Consider the following 21,370-nt stretch of genomic DNA (forward strand, 5'->3'; position numbering starts at 1 on the left):
AACAAATGGCTTCCTTAAGGAGGTTAACACACCAGGTCTTCTTTCTGAGCTTTGCAGCTTACTCCTGCTATCTGGGTCACTGCAGGTGTTTCTTCTGTGCTGTGGGGTGTTTGTTGACTACGCTGGGAACAGCTGCGCGCACCATGCCCTTTCTTTGTTTGGACTAACTTGATTTCAACGGGACTTGGAAAGGTTTTCTTTGTTTCTGATTTGCTAACCTATGATAGCCACCTGTGGTGTAACAGGGAGCTGTGGCTACAGCTGGACTTAAACAGGAGTCAATGACTAGGTAAAAGGAATGGAAAGGGAAAACAAAGAGGCTGGTTTTGGGAATAGGATTTTTCTGGTCTTCTCTCTGAGGCACTAGGAAGTCTGAAGCTACGAGTACGTAAAATAACATTCTGGATCAACAACAAACAGACTTTAGCCCAAAGAGATCCAAAATACAAAAGCCTTATTAAAATAACCTCTCAGAAATAATATTTTTTGTGTAATGGGGCATCAGTTTCCAAAAATAATGTTAGAATACCAGGAAAAGCTGCCTACCAAGGGTTTAAGAAGTATTACTGCTATTTGTGACACTCAGCTAATATATCTTAGTGGATTATAACATCAACAAATAATATGTGAAAACATGTAGGCTCAGTCTCCCAACTCCCTTTCCTCAGATTCAATTTTGCAGATTTCAGCATTCATTTTCGTTCATAATGTCTCACTAGAACCTTTATTCAGAACAAACATTGATTCTCCGTATGCCCCACGTGGAGTTCTGCTAAGTATAATAATGTTTCAAGGGTTTTTTTCTGCAAGAGAACATCTCCTGTATCACCACTATTTATTCCCTCCTTTATCCCCATACGAAATGAGTTAGTGGTCCAGGCATTGAACCAGGGTGTGTCTAGGCTATCATTGGACCTTAATGATGAGAAACTTAAATTAGTTTAACAGTGCTCAGGTACTGGATTGCATGGAATCCACCAAAAGTGTGGACCAGCGAAGATGTGTCATTTGCTGCTATAGGAAAACAACCACTCACAGGGGAAAAAAAAAGCGCCACACCAGTAAAGTAATAGCACAACTGTGGGTGTCGGAAATCTAAACTCTTCATACCCCAACCCACGTTATTACTGAAAAGTCTATAGCATAGCTGTGCTTTGGCTCCTGCCATGCTGAGTACTTATCTCAGCTGCCTGCATTTTAGTAAGAAATCCTTTCTCTGTCTCAGCAGACACTGAGTGTTAGTGGCTTTTGGCCAAAATTGCTTTTCTAGCTAGTATTGGCCAGCATGTGCTGATTGCCTGTCTAGAAGCCCTACATCAAATTGCCTTTGACTAATAGCAGAAATTAACGATGGGAGAGAATTATGATCATTGGTTTTTAATTGTCACTACCATTTCCTTAATTATTGCCCTTTTTTTCATAAAATAAGAAAAAATGGGTCTCAGGGTTTTTTCTCCTTGTGCTCTATACCACTTGAGCCAGCAATTCTGTCTATAAAATACATCCTTTTTGAAACCAAAACTAGGATACTTAAAGTTAAGTTTTTGGTAATACCTACCACCTAATTAAAAGCATAAAGCTAGTAAATAGGTGCAGTCCTTTCCAGATGATTCTCTGTAGTCAGATTTTGCAAGTCTTCCAAAGTTTGGTTTCCAGTCTTTCTATACTTAGTTATTATAGGGCTTTAAAAGTACATACTTCAAAGAAGCAAGTATATGCAAATCCCAGAGAGTTTGTAGTCTAAATTTGGCTCAATTTAAATCTAAAGGATTTGAATTGTTATCACATCTGTTTCTCATGGCAGTATGTGACTACTGTGAAGATCAGTCTGTAATCTTGTCCTCTAATTTATTCTTGAATGTATTCTAAAATGATGCCAGTCTAATTTAATATGGCTTATTTTTTCCAGGGTCTTTTAGTTTGATACTTTTCTGCTTCATCTAACAAGAATGCTTCCTTCTGTCAAAACTGAAATCAAGACAGTTCATTTGCATGGTCCAAGACTAACATTCCTTGCCCGATACAAAAATGTTTCATTTTTACTGTGGAGGTAGATGCACTCCATAAGCAAGTTGATATATAAACTTCAGTACAATTTTCAGATATTCTGCTAAAAAATAAAACAATTATAGTACAGTAAACAAGGAAGACCAAAATATAGTGTATTGGAACTCATGTCCATTGAATTCCATCCACTAACCTATCAGTTTTAAAGAACATAAATGAGCTCTTTTCATTAATAATCATATATTAAATTATTGCATGACTCCTTCAAATGTTTATGATTAAGTCAAATATTTTTCAACGGTAGCCTTTTGCATGTTGGTTCTCCTGAAGATCAATTCTTTAAAAAATAATAATAATTCTCCATTACTAATGTTTGTTTACAGTTTTCTTTTCACTCAGATTGGAATGTGCTCTGAATGTCCTGGCCTGAGACAGACAGTGTAACTCATCTTCCTGCCCCAATGTTTTTTTCTAAAGAACTACCACAAGAAAAGGAGCGCACTGTTTGATTTGTATACGGCACCGAGTACTTTGCTGAATTTCTCCTCTGGCCCTGCTCAAACACATGCATTCCAGATGGTACTTAAAAAAGCAAGTTTGTGACTTACGTACACTTTTGCTAGCATATAGCAGATAGCATTATGCAGTGACGTTTAGAAAGAAACTGAGGCAAAAAGCCTATTTTTGTTTCCAGCTGTGGTCAAGTGTAACTATCAGGCAACACAACCATGATTTTCAAGTGCAGAACAACTTAGTTCATGTATAAATAACTTTCTCTTAGGAAAAGGACAGCATGTTGTAATTCCTTTTGAATAACTGAAGTAATAATTTTTCCCTGATAAACATTTTCCCTTGAACTGTGAGATCCAGATCCTCTCCTAAGTCATACACCCATCTTCCAGTTCCTTCCAGTCTAAGCTATTTTGCCGAATCATCTCAAAGTACTAGCAACATGGTTGCCAGATAAATTGCTTTTTTGAGCCATCAAAGAAGAAATTCAGGATGGTCACAGACATGCTTCTATCATGTGAAGCAGAAGAAAAAAAATACCATCATTTGTAATTTGATTAGAACCTGGGTACTCTAAAAACTTCAGCATTTCAAGGCAGATAACCTAAAGTTTGTCCAATATGTTGGATCTTCTCTGAGGAACAATTTCAGCCTCTGTTTACAGCAAGTCAGCTCTGCTGCAGCTGTGTAGAAGAGCGGGAGGTGCTAGAAAGGGACCTCCTGCTGCAAGTGCACATGGACAGAAGTTTTCAACTGCAAGCCACAAGTGCCTTTAGGTGATCCATAGGTGTAATGGTTTCTGAAACTGGCATTCAGCTGCCTCCACAAAATCAGCATGGTACTCTGTTCTGAACATTAGAAGACAAACTTTCGCGCTCTAGCTGGTACTTTAGACTTCCTATTTTCAGTATGGGCCACCTGGCACAGACCTCACGTGAAGCACATGAAAGATGCGAATAACTGAAAACATTGCATTCTTGCCACTGCGGCTTTTTGTTCACAATACATCCTTTTGCCAGCAGCTCCAGGCAGAAAGGTTTTCTGTTTGCTGGGAATTCTTTACATGGCGAGTCAAAGATGTTTCCTACCACTTTATTTCATTTGAGGAACACAAAGAGATATAACTGAGGGAAAAAAAAGTTTAGTTTTCTGAAATTGCAATGGAAATTCAGCTTTCGATGTTTGCTGATACTGGATAGGTGAAATGTTGTTAGGATCTGACACAGCAAATCATGCACCACATAATCAGTACAAATAAACTTGTTTCTACTGGGGTTTTCAAGGTCTCTGTAATTTTGTTTCTTAGAATGAAAAAGATTTTTTCCCAGCCCGGGAGAAATGGTATAGGAATTTCGAATTATCTATAGACTCAGCATGCTTGTACTGGCCTTTTTGACTTGATTACGTATCAGCCCACTTCTGCTGAACAATTTTTAAAAGATTTAAGTTTGTTGTTGTTCAAGAAGAAAACTTTGAAAGCATCCTCCCTTTCTCTTCCTAACACATTATGTTTCCAGTAAACTGAAATATGTGTTTAGCCATTTGTAATACTAATTTTCTGGAAAGGTTTTTTTTTCTTAAATTGCAGCTTATCAGATGAAGTTTTTCTTGCATACTGGAGCTTAATAAGTTTCAGATTTAACCAATAAACACCAGTAATGCTTTCTTGGGCCTGAAGGTTTCAACTTGCTGCTCAGTTGCAGTCTTTCTTCTCTCCTGTCTTCTGTTACATTCTTCCCACACATTTCTGCTTTTCTTCTCCCAACCTGCTAGCTGCAATTTGTGGTCATTTTTAACTTCTAAAGTTGATCAGAAGGGTGAAACTGGTGAGGAAAGTGGCTGGTAGTAGATGGTCCAGGGAAAAGAGCACAGGGACAGCTCTGCAGGGAGGGGAGAGGCTGAAGGCAAGCATCAGAAATACAAAGGAAACATTGATTTTTAAATGGATTTTCAGTCAAATCCACCAACTTTACACATACCTTGAGTGCTGACGCTCTACAGCATTTTAATTGAGAACAGTCCTACGTTAATGTAAACTTTGTAGAAATGGAAGTATACATCAAATTTCTATCAGCATGGTGATATTCATGTAATACTTGCCCTGGGAGTAGTTCAATACTAAATTGCTGTTAGGATAATTTTATCTGATTCGTAGAACGAGAAAGGTGTATCATGCTGATGTGTATGAAAATTATCTGTTATTGATAATTTCTGAAAGTATTCCCAAAACACAAGGAGTTTCACAATTTCTTACCCATTATAACCCACCATACATTCCTCTAAATAGAGAACTTTTTTTAAAAAGGGTATATAATTAAAATCATTAAGGAATCATGAAACCTTCTTTAACTGTGGCTCTGAGGCTAGTACATCTCTGGAAGATAAAATACAAATTAACTAGATTTTGGCACACTGTAGCAATTAGATGGATTAGAAACTTTTAGAATTCATAATGAGAGTGTTAAGTATATATTGTTGGTCCAGTTGTCGTTAGGCAATTTGATTTTGCCTCCTGCCCTTTTATCTGACTTCTCAGGCTCCTGTAACATCAATTAATATCATCATTATTTTCCATGTGTTGACGTAAAAGGTGTATTACATCAGAACTATTCTTTCACTTATTTACTCTACTTATAGCATAGTTGTGCTGTGTTGTCTTTTGAATTAAAATTGTCAAAGAAGGCAAATCTGATTCTTTGGCAAGTGTATACTTGTAGGCTTTCCAAATTAGGCTTTCCTGCATTCCACCCTTTGCTCAAACTGTTAGCCATGGTGCAGGCAATAACCATAAAATGACCTTTCTGATGATGTGCACCAGTATGTAGCAAAACTATTAATAGTCTCCTGGTAAGCCCTAAAACATGTGGGTATCTATTAAATAATGGCACCTGTCTTCAGCACAAGATTTCTTGCTGTCTCTGCTTCATAACTTCCCAGTAGCAATGTAGAGTGCTGAGCTTTCAGAGGAAAATAACCACACGTCTCGGCAGAGACAAAGCAGCTCTTACGCCACTGGGCTTCTGAGGCAGGCTCTGCACAGATCACTGGGAAAGTACCCATCTTTCTTCTGGTTATATTACAGCTGCGGGGCTAACTGTAGCTAATGTTCCTATCTGTTTTTCACAGGTCTGGAAACAGTTTTGCACAGAATGAAGCTGCTCCAACAGCCGTTCCTGCTGTTGTTGTCCATCTCTGTTACTCAGTGGTAAGATGTAGCTGCCGTTTTGAAAACAGCTGTCAGCAGCTGTGTCTGGCCCCCAAAGGTGCAGTCATCCAGTGGTGACTTATCAAAGACAGAAGGTAGAAGTTGTACCCTGCTCCCAAACACTGTCCTTGCACCACAGAAGACTCTTCAGAAAGAGTATGGAAAATCATACCAAGATTGTACTTTGATGAAATTATATTATAAATTATGTCTGGAAACAAATCCTGTCACTTTAAAAATTTGATTCCATACTCAGAATTACATGGACTTCCAACCTAACTGGCTTCTGTTAAGTATCCTCCAGGCCTTTGTAGAAGCTGTCCCCGAAAGTATGGTGTTTGAAAGGGGAGCGAAGAGAGCAGCATACCTCTTCCCCAAGCTGAGTATATAATTCAAAATAAATTCCGTTCTCTGTATAGAAGCAATGCATCATGGTAAAGTAAAAGTCATCTCATTGAACATGGATGAAGCATCCCCATTAGTATGACATGACTATAATGAATATTCTTACTGCAAGGTAACCTTCTGGTAGGCAAGGCTGAAGTCTTGGGAAAAAATGTGGAACAGAGATTCTGAGTCAAAGTATGTAACTTTAGTGGATGTTGGGCAAGGTTGCCCAGTGGCATAAATCAGCCTGTCATTAAATCAAGTACTGGAAGTTAGTAGAAATACAGTTTTTCATATCAGATAATTATCAGGTCTTAAAATATTTTAGGAACAAAAATGCAGTTTTCTTACTGAATGAGCTTTTTCTTTAGCTGTGCACTTTTCCTTTGTCAGTTCTTACATTTCACAATTCCTGTTTATGGTTGCTTTACACTTAAAAGTGGTCATTTAAATATTTTTCAGTACAAATATCTGGGACTATCTATCTGTTGAAATTTTCTCCTGGATATTTTACTGTTGTATATAGGTATGGCTGTATAATTGTTTCTCTGATCAAGTAGAACAATTAATTAAACCATTTAAGTGGGCTACAAGATTTACAGAGAATTATGATAGAAGTTAGAGCAACATGGTGGATCAAAATAGCTATTAAATAAAGGATGAAGCCAAATGCTGTTCAGCCATAAAAAAATTATATATTATATATACAGTATAATAGCTATACTATCCAATTTCTAGTACTATTAAACATGTCAGCATAGTTTCTCTGTCTTTATAATCATGAATGATTTTTAGAGGATACTATAATTTAATTCTGTTAATAATAAAGATCTGTTTTATATAATATAATCCCCAAACAATAAATTTCTGTAGATGAAGGAATCATACTTTATATGAAGGGTACATTTATAAATACTTCATGTGGAATTAACAGATGATCAATAAATGTTATAAGTAAGTTACAGCTACATATAGAATAAGCTGAAGGTGCCTGGAAGCATGTAAGTGGAAGATATTAGAGATTTTCATATACCAAGGTCATAAGCAAGCTATAGACATATTGGCTGTTACGGCAGTCTTGGAAAGTGACCAAGATGTAGTTTGATGTACATTTGTAGACTGTTGAACCAGAAGAGTCTCCTCTGGTTGTCACTCTTCTGTGGACAAATGACATGAGCTGGAACAGATCAGGGATGATTATGGCAAGCTAGGGAGAGATGCTCAGGAAATGGAGCATCTCTTTCCATTTGCCCTCTACTCATTTAGCCTTCATTTACCTTCTCCATTTGCCCTCTGCTTAACGCTGGTGAGGTCACATCTCAAACGCTTGATAAAGGCTGGGCCCTGCCCCATCCAAGGGGTTCTCAGCTGACTGCAGAGGACTACGAAACCATTTGGTGAGGGAGTTGGAGTATATGGCGTACGAGGATAGGCAAAGCAAAGTGGACTTCAGCCTAGAGAAGACAAGGCTCTGGTGGGCTCTAAGAGCAGTCTTCCACTATTTAGAGGGGGCTTTAGAAAAGGCAGGGCCAGCATAATGAAAGAACAAGAAGCAGCAGTTGCAGGCTGCAGTGAGGGAAATTTTGATTTAAACATAAGAAAAAAAGCTTTATCATGATCGTGGTTTAGCTCTGGAACAGGTTGCCCAAGGGTCTGTGAATCTTTGGCCTCAGAGATTTTTAAAAATCAACTGGATGAGTAGGCAACATTGTAACAAATCCATGTGAAAGATCCTGTGGTTGTCAGAGCCCTGAGTGGCCAATAAGCCTTAATTGCCCTGACGGGCCTCACCTCGGACCCCCATCCTCTTCCTAGGGTCCCTGGAGTCCCATTTCTGCTCAGTCCTGCCTGGGACTTCCTGGGCTGACCTTGGACCTGAGCCATCACTTTGCATTCATCTGATGGTCCCTGGGCTGTCACCAGACCCTGTTCCTCTCAACCCGGCCCTGCTCACCTTGCTCAGTGAGTGCCCGGTCGGTGAGGACTCTGCCTGTGCGCGGCCAGCCTCAGCACCCGGCTCGTCTCCCCTCGTGGAGCAACCTCGCTGCTGCTGCCCCCTGAAAATGGGACTGGAAGGTGATTTACTTTAAAACAATACTGGTTTCACTCATGCTGTCTCACACTCCCACAGACAGGCACCAGGACATGCATACCCAGGTGGTCTGTCCAGCATGCAGGCATCAGGATGCTTAAATCCAGGTGGTCTGTCCAGGAGTCCTGTTGAAGGACAAGGACACCGGCTATTGAGACCTCATCTTGTCTCCTGATCTCTTCTTAGGTTGGGAACTGTGCTGATTTTTGCACGTGCCTTTTTGTACCATTTAGGGCCTCTCAGTGATGAGTTTCTCCATCCTATCTCACCTCTCGCATCCATGAGCTGTCAGCATTTACTCACTGTTCTTTGTCTCTGATCTGGGTGTCCTCAGAAGCTGCTATCTGTGTGCTAGGATCGTGATGAACTGCTAATCTTTGGGTGCCTTCAATATGAGGTCATTCCTATTGTTCTTCTCCTGCCTTTGATCCTTCCTGCTGCTGCTTCCACACCCCGTGATCTGTCCCTGAAGCTAGCCCTGCCTTGAGCAGCAAGGTTGGAGTTGATGATCTGCAGCGGCTCGTGCAGTTTACCTTTCTTATAATTCTGTGACATAGTCATAATAATATAATGCAGCCAAGGATTACCTCTGTGAAAAAAAGATTTTCGGATATCCATCTCTTGGAAAACATTTATGATAACAGTACTGAGCACCAGGGATACTGGCCTCTTGGGAGGCAGTTATGAGTGAAGAAGTGAGAGGAATTATGAGGAGTGGAAAAGACATACCTGGTTTTAGCACAAAGAAAACAAAATTTGATTAAAAAGTAGACAAACAGAAAAAAGGAATAGGTTAAAGAGTAAGAAAACACTGCTAGCTAGAAAAAAGTATTTAATTAATGAAAAAAAAAGATAGAAAAAGGACTGTGTCTCATCTGTCTGGGAATTTGGATATAATCAGTAAAAAGCAATTGAAGTATCTATACAGTAATTATAAGGGGCTTACACAAAAGAAAGGAAAGAAATTAGACCAACCAACACAGAATATGAAACTAGATGTTATAGGAACAACAGGGACATAGTGAATAGCAATCATCTTTGTAAAACATAAAATGTTCAGAAATAAGTAACTAGAAATCGCATCTTCAGAAAAAATATTAAAGGCAGTTTGGAGTGGAACAGATTGCTAAATGCTAGAGACTATAAATGGGTATCTCCTATAAAAGGGGATACAAAGAGAAAAAAATTAGTTTTACTATCCCTTCTGATGACTGATTGTTAAAAAAAGAAAGAAAGTTTCCTGAAGGGAGTGAATGAAGTTTGCCACAGATCTTCCCTCAGGTTTAGATATAGTTAGACCCCTCAGGTATAGACGTAGATGCAATTCACTTAAGTGTTAGTCTGTCATTCTGGTATAGATCAGAGAATAAAAGGTAAAATTTAGATATTTCTGAGCCTGGTATCTGACAAGATCTGCTGGTTTTGGCTGGGATAGAGTTAATTTTCTTTATAGTAGCTAGTATGGGGCAATGTTTTGGATTTGTGCTGCAAACAGTGTTGATAACACAGGGATGTTTTAGTTGTTGCTGCACTGGTCAGGGACTTTTCAGCTTCCTGTGCTCTGCCAGGTGCAGAAGAAGCTGGGAGGGGACACAGCCGGGACAGTTGACCCCAACTGACCAAAGGGCTATTCCATACCATATGATGTCATGCTCAGCATATAAAGCTGGGGAAGAAGGAGGAAGGGGGGGACGTTCGGAGTGATGGCGTTTGTCTTCCCAAGTAACCGTTACGTGTGATGGAGCCCTGCTTTCCTGGAGATGGCTGAACACCTGCCTGCCCATGGGAAGCAGTGAACGAATTCCTTGGTTTGCTTTGCTTGCATGCGCGGCTTTTGCTTTCCCTATTAACCTGTCTTTATCTCAACCCACGAGTTTTCTTACTTTTACTCTTCCGATTCTCTCCCCCATCCCACTGCGGGGGCGTGAGCAAGTGGCTGGGTGGTGCTTAGTTGCTGGCTGGGGTTAAACCACAACACAAGAACATGCACCAAACAGCCACAGAACCAATCAGAATAGTACTATATTAGACTTGTTTTGTGATGTGATGTTATTGAAAAGTGGTCATTGAAAAATACTTTGAAATGAATGATCAGAAATTAGTTCAGCTATAATTAAAATGGCAGTGTAAACAAAAGCAGCTTCTAACCTTTTAAACTAAGGGAGGACAGATTTAGACTGGACTTAAGAAATAAATTTTTTACAATGAGGGTGGTGAGGCACTGGAACAGGTTGCCCAGAAAGGTTCCCATCCCTGGAAACATTCAAGGTCAGGTTGGACGGGGCTCTGAGCAATCTGATTTAGTTAAAGGTGTCCCTGCAGGGGGGTTGGACTAGATGACCTGTAAAGGTCCCTTCCAACCCAAAGCATTCTATGATTCTATGATTCTAAGGGCCTCAACTGCATGAGGTCAGTTGATATGATGTCATCCATGTAATGTGTCCATGAAAACAGAAGATGCTATCATCAATGGTATCAAAGTATTTCCAGTGGAGGTACTGAGAGCATGTAAATGAAGTGTCATTAATGTCTGAAATTCTGTGGCTATATCTATATTAGTAAATAAATGGCTCATAAGCTTAAATTGCATTCCCTCTTCCCAACTGCCACTCCTGAAAGAGAAGTCCAGGGTTCATCTCAAAGCATCTACTAGGAATGGCCATGACTTGCTCTGTCCCCTGAACCGTGCATTGTCTGGAGGGATGCTGGATGGCATGGGCTAACATTGTGCCATGGAACAGGCTAGTGTTTTGATGGTATGGATGATCCTGTGCCCTCATGCCCTGGTACTACATGATTTTTTTTATTGGTATAAATATCGTCTTTAGAGTTTTCTATTCCTAGAAACACAGACTTGACTTGCAGTACTGGGAGGTGGGAGTACTGAGAGAATCGGGACAACAGGGAACCTCTTTATGTCAAGAGAATAAAAGGAAGTGGTGTATTTAAGTTAACGAAACAAAAGCAGAGAGGAATATGATGGGGTTTTTTTGGCAAGAGAGGTAAATGCCAGAGAAGGTGAAGATTCAGTTCAGCCAACTGGCAGTAATGACTCAAGGACAAACTATAACCTTTTCACAGGAAAACTGAAGCTAGAAATTAAAATTTCCAAACATTAGAAAACTATGACTCTAGGATAGGAAATGCAAGAGTCAAAAGAACTCCCTAACTGTTTTTTTAATATAAAGCTTGGTTAGTTTGTGAAGGGGGTAATATAACACGATTGGCAGATTGTTTCCTATTTGACATTCCTAAAACCTGTGATTTTATTTCCTAAACTTTTACAGATAATCCCTATTCAAGAAGAGCATTTCTATTTCAAATATAAATAGCTAAAATGTGTTTAAGCTATTTTGTTATCTTTTCCGTACAAAAAAAAAGCATTAGTAATTTGTCTGAGCTGTAACCTTTTCTAAACTCATATACTGTGGTGGGGATGATTCTATTTGTTCCTAAATTATACTGTGATGGGCCTGGTTCTGAACTGCTTTCTCAATCACAGCTCCCCGTAAGCTGTGAGAATCTAGTCAGCAAAGGAGCAAAGCAATCAAACTGAGATCAAAAGGCAGGAGGGGCTGGATCTGAGTGAGAGTTAGGCAAGGCATACTGTAAGACAAGCGATAAAAGAGGAATATAAACCCAGAGACCCAGGGTGCCAGGAAACAGTAAAGTTTTTAATGCCTGCAGCCACTATCCAGAAAGATCAATGGAAAAAGTCTTATTTACATCTTTGGGATTTGAAGTTTCCAGTGGAGTTTATCTTGCTTAAGTTGTCCAAAAGTCCTATGTTTAGTCTAAGTTAATAGACTAGGTCTTCTAGCCTTAAAGAAGAGCAAGACTGAGAAGGAGATGAGACCATAGCCTGCCCCTAGCTTGTAATAGGCTGCAAAGTTTAGCCACTAGCAAAAGCTTACAGTGGAACCTCCAATGCAATTAGAAGGCAATATTTATGAAATTAATAAAAGAAAACGCAAAGCATCTAATGCAAGACTGACCCATGGCACTCACGGTCAGGCTTCAGGTCAAGGGCTAAGTGAGGTATGTAAAAAACTTGATATTTATGTAGATAATATACTCACATTTAGACAGAATTATCTCCAGTAATATAAAACCTGTATGTCATTGCATAAAGCCACTACTACTGTGTTACGAAAACAAGGGAACATTTTCTCCTATATGCAGGTTGTCTCCAAAATGTCTGCCCCATAATTGTTCACTACAGGGCTTCCAGCATTTTCTAGTGACATCTATTACTGGTCAGCGTTTTATTCTGTGATACTATGATAACACATTTTGATATAGAGTATACATTGTATAATAAAAATAGCAGCAACATAAAAGCAGTAGGAGAAATTAAGATACAGTTCACAATAATAAAAGATGCAGTAAAATAAATTGGCATTGTACTGGTTTCCCTTCTTTGTAGGCCTGCAAACTCCTCTGTTACATTACAGAACATTTTTCAAGCTTACCTTCTATTGAGGTGGTGCAAAAGATAAAGGAATTCTTGACTCTGATAATATTGTAGGTATTTTAGAATCAGTTTTAATTTACTGGAAGAGCTTTCATGCTCACCGTAATAGATATATCAAAAAAGCTACAAGTATTTCAAATCTAAATGCAGCAAGCCAAAATTTCATCTTCAGTTAGGAAAGAAAAAGAGAATTTTCACTTTTTATTGTTGTTCTTCCCTTTGCCTAAAGTGCCCTTCTTGTTGCCACCAGAAATACATTTATGTACCTGAGGTTCAGATAAAGCAGGGTTAATCAGATCTAAATACATACATGTATATATGTATATGTATATATACTTATCACAATTTTTGTGACCTTCTTGCCAAAGGTCAGTTCAGCAAAAAGGCTTATGTGTGATACCATGATGATTATGTTTAATAAGCAGGAAGCCACATGAGCAGCAGAACTATTTAAATCTCATTTCCTATCAATTTGTGTCTGTGTTACTACATATTCCCTCTACCCTCACCTGGGAGGGTACTAGCCTCCCTCACGGCCCCTAGCACTTTGCCCTTTCTTAAAGCATTCCCCCCTCGTTTCCCTTAAGCCTTTTTTTCCCCACTTTGTCCTTAGCTTCCTCCCATGGGCAAGGCAAGAGGAAGCGTGTACTGTGGCTGATCCTGGGCTGCCGGGATGCAAATTCCTTGGATGTACCCTGATGCTAATTCCCTGGACGTACGGCTGCTGAGGGGCTGCCTGGCATGCCCAACACAACAGCTAACTTGAGCTCGCTTGTCTCCTCCACTGGGTATGCAATATTTAATTCTTCCTTCTTTTTGTATTTGCTTCTTGTCTGAAAGCTTTTAGCAACTTCAGACTGCAGAGACTTCAGTCCCCTTGTCAGCTTTTTTTTTAAACTGGCCATCTGGTTTAACAGTTATTAGGGAAGGATTGACAGAGACCTTAATTGAATAAGCCTAATTTCCTTTCAAATTCAGGCTAACAGCTTGCTCTGCTGTAGGCAGCATTTCACAGAGAAAGCCAAACACAGATCAGTAGGACCGTGCTTGTGTTATGCCAGGCTCCAAATTCCTGCTTCAAGCCATTGGAAAACTAAAGCTGTTAAACCCATCTAAATTGTTTAACATGGAATAAATAACTATTTTTCCTATCATGTGGCTCCCTCTAATCCAAGAAGGAGATGAATTGCCTTTGGATGAAATTGGGAAACAATACTAGTATATAATCACCTACCTACTTACCTACCTGTGTTCTAGATTCACTCTAACAAATCCTGCTTATCTCTAACTCGGATATATAACAATCTCAACACCAAGAGCTGTTTTTTCAGTTCGTAACTATATCTATTAGTGTGAACATGTAACAGGCTAACTGGGGCACAACAATCCCAGTTTTTTTCTTGCCTTTATCAGTGTAGTGTTCTGAGGATGAAAGCCATATATGTATACACACCCCCTCACATCCTATTCTGAGGTCCTTGCTCATAAACCTTATACAATCTCTCAGCACAGCAGAGAAGTTCACCTAGTCAGCACATTATTTTTTATAAAAATGAAGTTTTTCTCATATAGGAACAAACCAGTACTATTTGCCTGTAGTGTGATAAGATTCCTTTTGGGATAAAATTGATGTCACTGAAACCCACCTGAGTTCTGATTCAAAATCTAAATATTCCCAGAGGTGTCATAACTAATATGCAGAAATCCCCTAGCTCTGAGCTTTCCAGTAAACTTCCTGTATATAGTATCTCAACTCCCAGCAGTTAAACAACACATGCTGTTATAAATTTGGTTTTAATGTTCCTGCAAAGTAAGGTAAGTTTACCTTTATATTGTTACCTTAGCATGGAAAAAAATCAGACTGTAGGAAAGCACTTGAAAATCACTGGTGATCGGAAAATGTCCACAGTGACCCAGGGAGAGCCCCAAAGTCAATTTATATGAAATGTAAACATTGTAAGAATATTATTTAGAAGCATAGAAATCTCTGTTCCGTGTATAGGGGGAAAAGTAGCTTTTAGTCTGATTCATTTGTATGAATTACACTACTTCATATGCATCATTTCTCTTCATGTATTATTTGCTTATGTTTTCCTCAGATGTCAGTAGAATCCTATTTTTACCTTAGTGATGAAAGGGAACGAATGAACAGGAGGTGCCATGCAGTGAGCTCCTCCTGCATGACTGTATGGACAGCTTGGTAAGGAGATGTAGTCAAAGGAGAAGGGGAAGGAGGAGGAGAAGGGGAAGGGGAAGGGGAAGGGGAAGGAGTAGGGGAAGGAGAAGGAGAAGGAGAAGGAGAAGGAGAAGGAGAAGGAGAAGGAGAAGGAGAAGGAGAAGGAGAAGGAGAAGGAGAAGGAGAAGGAGAAGGAGAAGGAGAAGGAGAAGGAGAAGGAGGGGGGGCATCTGATTTTAACTAATAAGATTTGTAGAGTTAAGCTGAAGGACTGGACTAATCTGGCCTTGGGTCTTTGCATGGTGGAGGCCAGCCTAGTTTAGCAGCAGCATTGACTTTACTGTGCCATGATCCAACAGCACTGAGATAACAGCAGTTAAACTAGCAATAGCAGAAATAACCAAGGAACTGCACTTCAGAGTAGGACTTGGACTAGAGGAGATTGGTGAAAGAATGGTATTTCTGCGTTCAGCTGAGTCTGCTTACTCCTGAGGTGAGCAGAGTTTGTGGGGTGGACAAGAACGCTAAACCATAACAACCTGAAGTTATGGGGTTAGCCAGATTCCTGGTGTGTTTGGACACTTCTTTTGGATACTTGACTTCAATACTTTCCAGGACAAGCTTTGGGCCAGAAACACTTCAGCAGCTTTTGTCTGACACACAAGCTCTGTGCGTGTCTCCATGCACCACACTACTGCAGGCAGAAATACTGGGCAATATGGTGCAAAGACATCTGAACGGCAAAAAACAAAGCTAAAATGGCTCTGCACTGAAATTAATAAACATAGCAGGAGACCACTTGGCTCCAATACTTCATGCTGGCTGATGTTTTTAAGTTGCTACTTAAAAATAAGCAGAAGTGTAGTCATTAAGGACAGATTTTCTCCTTGGACATATACAGATGACTTAGCAGAATCTGTACTAACAGCTGAAATCCTATTGTACTATGATTTTTAAAACAGTTTATCACATCCATAAAGTCAACATCTGGGTTTGCTTTGCTATAAAAAACTCTCTAAGAGCTACTATTTCAGACAACTATGGATTTGCCTTATTATTGGGTACTGTTTATCTTACAGCAAAGTATGACATTGCAGTTAGTGCTGTACAGTACATGTGGAAATCCACAGTTTAGTGGGGTTTAAGCTGGGATTCATCCCACATAACGTTAACCACTTGTCCAGGTTGCCTGAAATGGAAAAGACTAGCTCTTGGCTCCTGCTGTAGTCTCTCAGCAGGTCTTAGGTGGCCTGAATAGACTTTGAGAGTGCCTTTGTCATGTTCTGTGCAGCCCCTCGGTATGGCTCACTCTCAGGATGTGCCTGTCTTTCTCCAGTCTCTATAGAAGGTCCCTCAGGCAAGTGACTCATGCCGTAGGTGCTTTGGAAATGTACCTAAACAAAGTTGGAGTGAATCTGAGCCTTACAGCAGCCCCACTGCAACAGTACATTTGCGATGATGAGCTTCATCTCATCTTCATCTTCAGTCATGTAAAAGTCAAAAAAGTCATGTAAAAGCCTGAGCTAGCTGTCTTCACATTTAGTGGGCTGACACAGGTATATCCAGAGGGCAGTTCCTCTTATTGGTGCCAAACACACATCTTGAGATGGGTATCTTTGCCCGTTGAAGATACTTGGCTTCCTCCACTGACTGAAGAGGTTCCCTGGACAACTGGTTTGAACTAGATGGCCACCTTTTAGATAACAAATGTGAAGATAAGTGCACCCTGGATGACCAGATAAAGATCCCTTTGGAATGTTTAGGGAGACATTACTACTGATAGCCCTGGGTGCAGACTTAGGAAGAGATCTGCATGACAGACAGTCAAAATAATGTTGTAGCTGAGGAAGACTGTCCAATGTTGAAAGGGACTTTTCTTATAGCAGCTTTATTTTCTTCAGCTAGATCTTGATTTGAACATCTACCAGAAAACACATGCAAGTACAGAAGAGAACTTTCATATTTTGGGTCCTCTAACATATTTTTTAAGTATACATTTATGAAAAAGTATATCTCTACAGTTTGTTTCCTGTGGCATTTTTTGGTATCTTAAGTTTTGGTTTTTTCCTTGTCTTTCTAGGACAGTGTAACACACCTTTTAAGATCGTAATTGAAAATAAACTAGTATCTGACTCCAGCTCAGATGATTTCTAAAACTGTACTGTCACATCATAGAAGAATTCTGCCCCCCACGTGATATTATATGGCTAAGATACTTTTTCACATATAGCAGAAACAGAGCACTGAGAAGACATGAGGCAGAAAGGATTTAATGGAAGAAAATGCAGCTGAGTCCTTTTACAGAAAATTGCAGGTTTTTAAAGGTGACCAGCAGAGAATTTTTTAAATGTTGTTTGTATCCTGTTTGTGTTTCCTTACAATGTGCAAAGAAAGCTTGAAATGTGTTATTTTTCTCAAAGCCAGTAACAATTTCAAAAAGGAAGTGTCTTTTCAAGAGTAAATTTCATGCCTGCTATGGAAAACGTAACAGCTGTGAGAAACACGTCCCCGGCTCTGAAACCCTCTTCATGCCAGCAGTTTGTACTTCCAGCTCACTCATCAGTTTAACCACAACCATTCGCATATCAGCGTATGTTTGCTCAGAGAGAGAGGCCCTTACACTTGTGTGTGTGTATAAAATAGGCTATTATTTTGCAGCATGAACAAGAATGAAGAGAAATAATGTTTTCACTAAGCATCTGTCTGTTTTTCATAGAACTTAGCTTTGGGAAACAGGCTCACATCCAAGGCTATACCTGCGTATCCTTTTAGAAACCCGGGGGAAACTGTGAAGGTTGGGGCTGGAGGGAGGCACAAAGGCAGTTTTAAAGACCTGTTTTGGGCAAAGAGAAGTGGAGATGGGAGAGAAGAGAGCAGAGCAACACGTAATACCCATCTGGGGTGTGCTGCTGAGGACTGCACGTGTGCAGTGGTCACATCAGCTGCTCGCTGGCCGTGCTCCCTGGGGATCGTGGACCACTGCTGTAGGCTTACTGACAGCACCTTTGCTAGTGATTGAGTTCACGTCCTGTCAAAGAGATTCAATGCATTTTCTTCAGTAGTGCTCCTCCCAGTCGTGAGTCGAATCACCTTAAGAATAAAATTACATCCAAATTAACCTCTCCATCACCTCCTATTTCTTTTCAAAGTCTTCACTGAGGAGGCTTTTCTTCACACAGCTAAAACATTGGAGGATTATTATTGTTTGGAGTTTATTTTATTGTTGAGATTACTGTGTAATCTTCTGATCAAAGAAGCAACAAATATCACAAAAGCTGAAAACACATGGTCTTTTGTGCTCCCTAGGGCACCTATCCAAAATGATTTTGCCTCTGGAGATAAGAAAGACAAGAAATATGTAACAGATACACTGATTTATTTTCTTCTGTACTAAAGCTAAGGTCTGATAATTCAAGCACAGAGGCTGGAGGCTTGGTTCTCTATTATATCACTTTTACACTGGAATAAAACTGATACGGTGGAGTAAAGAAGCAGGCCCAGTATACATTACATATGCCAGACTGGTGCCAGGAGTCTCAGGAATGTTTTAGCCATTCCTAATGAAAGAAGTTCTAGGGAATCCCTGTAGAGTTGGAATAAAATGGCAACTATTTAATATTGAAGATTATGATAATGTTAGAGATTAATGTCAGAGCTTATGCTTTAAATCCTTGCATAGTAGGACAAGATTGTTTTTAAAACTTCTTTGGTCAGTGGGTGGCTGTGCAGCATCACAGTGAGATTGTCTTCATCCACACAGTGTCTTCACACGCCGACTCGCCCTGCTGCTGAAGCTCCGCAAACCTCACCCATCTCTTGTCATAATATCCCGCGCATGCACCCATGGTGTGCGCATTGCAGTCTTCTAGCTCTACCCTGTCTCTTCTCGGGACTAAATGACCTTGGTCCCAGCCCTGCGATGCCAATGCCCCAGTGCAGCCATTCTCTGTGATGAACCTCAGCTTCATGAACCTCCGGTCCCAAGCTTGGCTAGTACATAGCGTTTCTGCTTATGGTATCCTGTACCAGCTAGGGATGGGGGGAAAAAAAAGCCACACCACTAGCCGGCTGGGACCACTGGGCTGCCATAACTCTGAAGGAGGGTTTTGTGTAAAGCCCTTTGAACTGTCCTTGCAGAAAGCGTTTGTCTGGCATTTGCTGTCCTCCCGCTAGAGGCCTCTGTTAGCACAACAAAACTGGCACAAGCGGTTCAGTTGTGATGGGCAACAAAACGATGTTCAGCGGGAGGCGGGATTCTGCATTTATCCGCTAAGCAACAGCGTCGGGGTCACCGGTGCCGGTACCCGCACGGTACCCGCACTGCTGGGCTTTTGCCCGGCTCTGCGCTGCTCTGCCCAGTCCTTCCTCCTGTCCTCAGGGCCTGCGAGGGGTGTTGCAGTGTCTGTCTGTCTGTCTGTGGCTCTAGGGCTACCCTCTCCCTCTCCTCCCTCCTCAGTGAGGCTCTGGGGAGAATTGCACTGGGGTAATGCCTCCAGGACTCAGGTGAAGGGGGACGGGGGCGGGGGGACGGGGAGCTCCAATGCCACCCTCCAGGCTGCAGTCTCCCTGGGGCAGCTCCGAACCCCAGCCAGGTCAGGTCAGCGTGAGGAAAGGGTTAGTAATAGGAAAGAAATTACAAGCATGAAGTACAAATTTATAGGGCCCACAAGAATTATGTTGTTAAGTATATCCTAATCTTTTTTTAATGTGTATAACTAGACTCAAATAGAATTCTAGCAGTTTTAAAATAAATGAAATGTAAATCCCAAAATCCTGAGTTGGATTTGTTCTCCCTGGGTTTATTTCTTCTCATTTATAAAATGATAATGTACGTAGTTTTGCCACTTACCTGCTAGTTAAAGGTGCCAGCATAAGAAAGTTGAAGAGTGATATCCTATGATGATTCATGGAACAAATACAATGAAAGTTTCAAAATTGCAAGTTACCGTGTGCCATCAGTACAGGTGCCCTAGAAATATTTTGAGTAAAAATGTTTCAGCCTTGTAGCCAGGTGGTTCCTAGCTCCTGAAGAGCCACCACCACACACCGCTGACGACATGGTCAAGCACTGTGCTGGCTTTTCCATGCAAGAATAAACTCACAAGGACTTGCAATTGGACCACAGCTGATTTTCTACCAAACAGCCGACCATTATTAATGAATTCCAGTCATTAAAATCCAACCTGGATTTGTCCTGGATTTCTGGTGCCTGGGATATTTTTCAGCTGAGATGACTGGTTTCTGAGTCACGGGAAAAACTACAGGTTTGTGAGTTGTTGTATGCAGTGCATCTTCTCTCTACATTTCTCGTGCGTCTAAGGATGCCATGTCTCTTCATCAGTCATGTATGCTTTTGGTTTTCAAGCATTTTGTGCCAAATGTCATCTGCCAGATTTTGCCATCCTCTTATACTTCCTTTAACTCTTCTCAGAGTGAAGATTTCAGAAGCAAGTTAGAAGTTCTGTCAGCATCTACATGAGAGACAAGAGTAGGGAAATCATATCTTTCTGCATTTCTCCCTAGGACAGGATAGTGCAAATGAGATAAAACAAACATTTTCTGGAAAGAGATTCCGGGTCTCTTTCTGACTAGAAGTTTTACCAAAGTTCTTGCCTTTTATTAGATATAAGTGGATCTGAGTTGTGAGAAATCCACACGCTGTTAATCATCAGATGTATTAATGCATAGATTTGCATAGATTCTCTGAAGTTTTTGTCAACCCAGCTTCCTAGCGAGGCTAGGCAGTCTCTGTACTTAAACCATAAAGAATATGTAATCTTTGGAAAAAAAAAAACCCTGAAAGCATCCTCCTACCATGCCATTTTAAAATAGAAAGCTGACTACTGTGTTGCTGATTTTGTGCTGCAAAAAAATTTCATTTTCAAAGCAGATAAAAATTCAGTCTTTTGGTTTGAGTGATTTGAAGGGTGACCACTTTTTAAAAAATTTATTGCTTGTATAAGATCTTTACCAAGATCAGCCTGCAAGAGGTCCTGTAGAAGAGATAAGTCATTGCCCTCCTAGATGAACTTAGTTATGCTAAGGCATACAATGGCAGGTGCCCTTATTTTAAAAACATTTTTTATTCTCATGTCATTTATTATTTGGTACTCTTCTACACAAGCAAGACAGAACAATATATTTAGAAAGCTCTTTTTACCATTTCTTTATCTTGTCCTGTTGCAGGGAAGTTAGGTGTGATCTGCAAGGATATATTTCTTGCTGGTTATAGAGAGAGTGCCCCAGCATTTTCAATGTTGGATACATGAAGTCACATTTATATTTCAGATTAAGACATGACAACCTTAGTGAGTGGTTTACCATAGGTCAACAACTTATTCTATACTCAACTAATGCAATGCTGTTAGCACTGCTAACGCTCCACCGCGCGCAATGAGGATGTGACAAAGAGCAGCTGCATACTGTGCTGGCGCTGAAGTGATGGATATTTTAGTGTCTGAGGCAAACTTACTGAATTTGTAAGGAGACTGTAGCTTTCACGGCAGTATGGGTATAGCA

This window comes from Mycteria americana, chromosome 2 (genome assembly GCF_035582795.1).
Source record: "Mycteria americana isolate JAX WOST 10 ecotype Jacksonville Zoo and Gardens chromosome 2, USCA_MyAme_1.0, whole genome shotgun sequence".
Classification (NCBI taxonomy): domain Eukaryota; kingdom Metazoa; phylum Chordata; class Aves; order Ciconiiformes; family Ciconiidae; genus Mycteria; species Mycteria americana.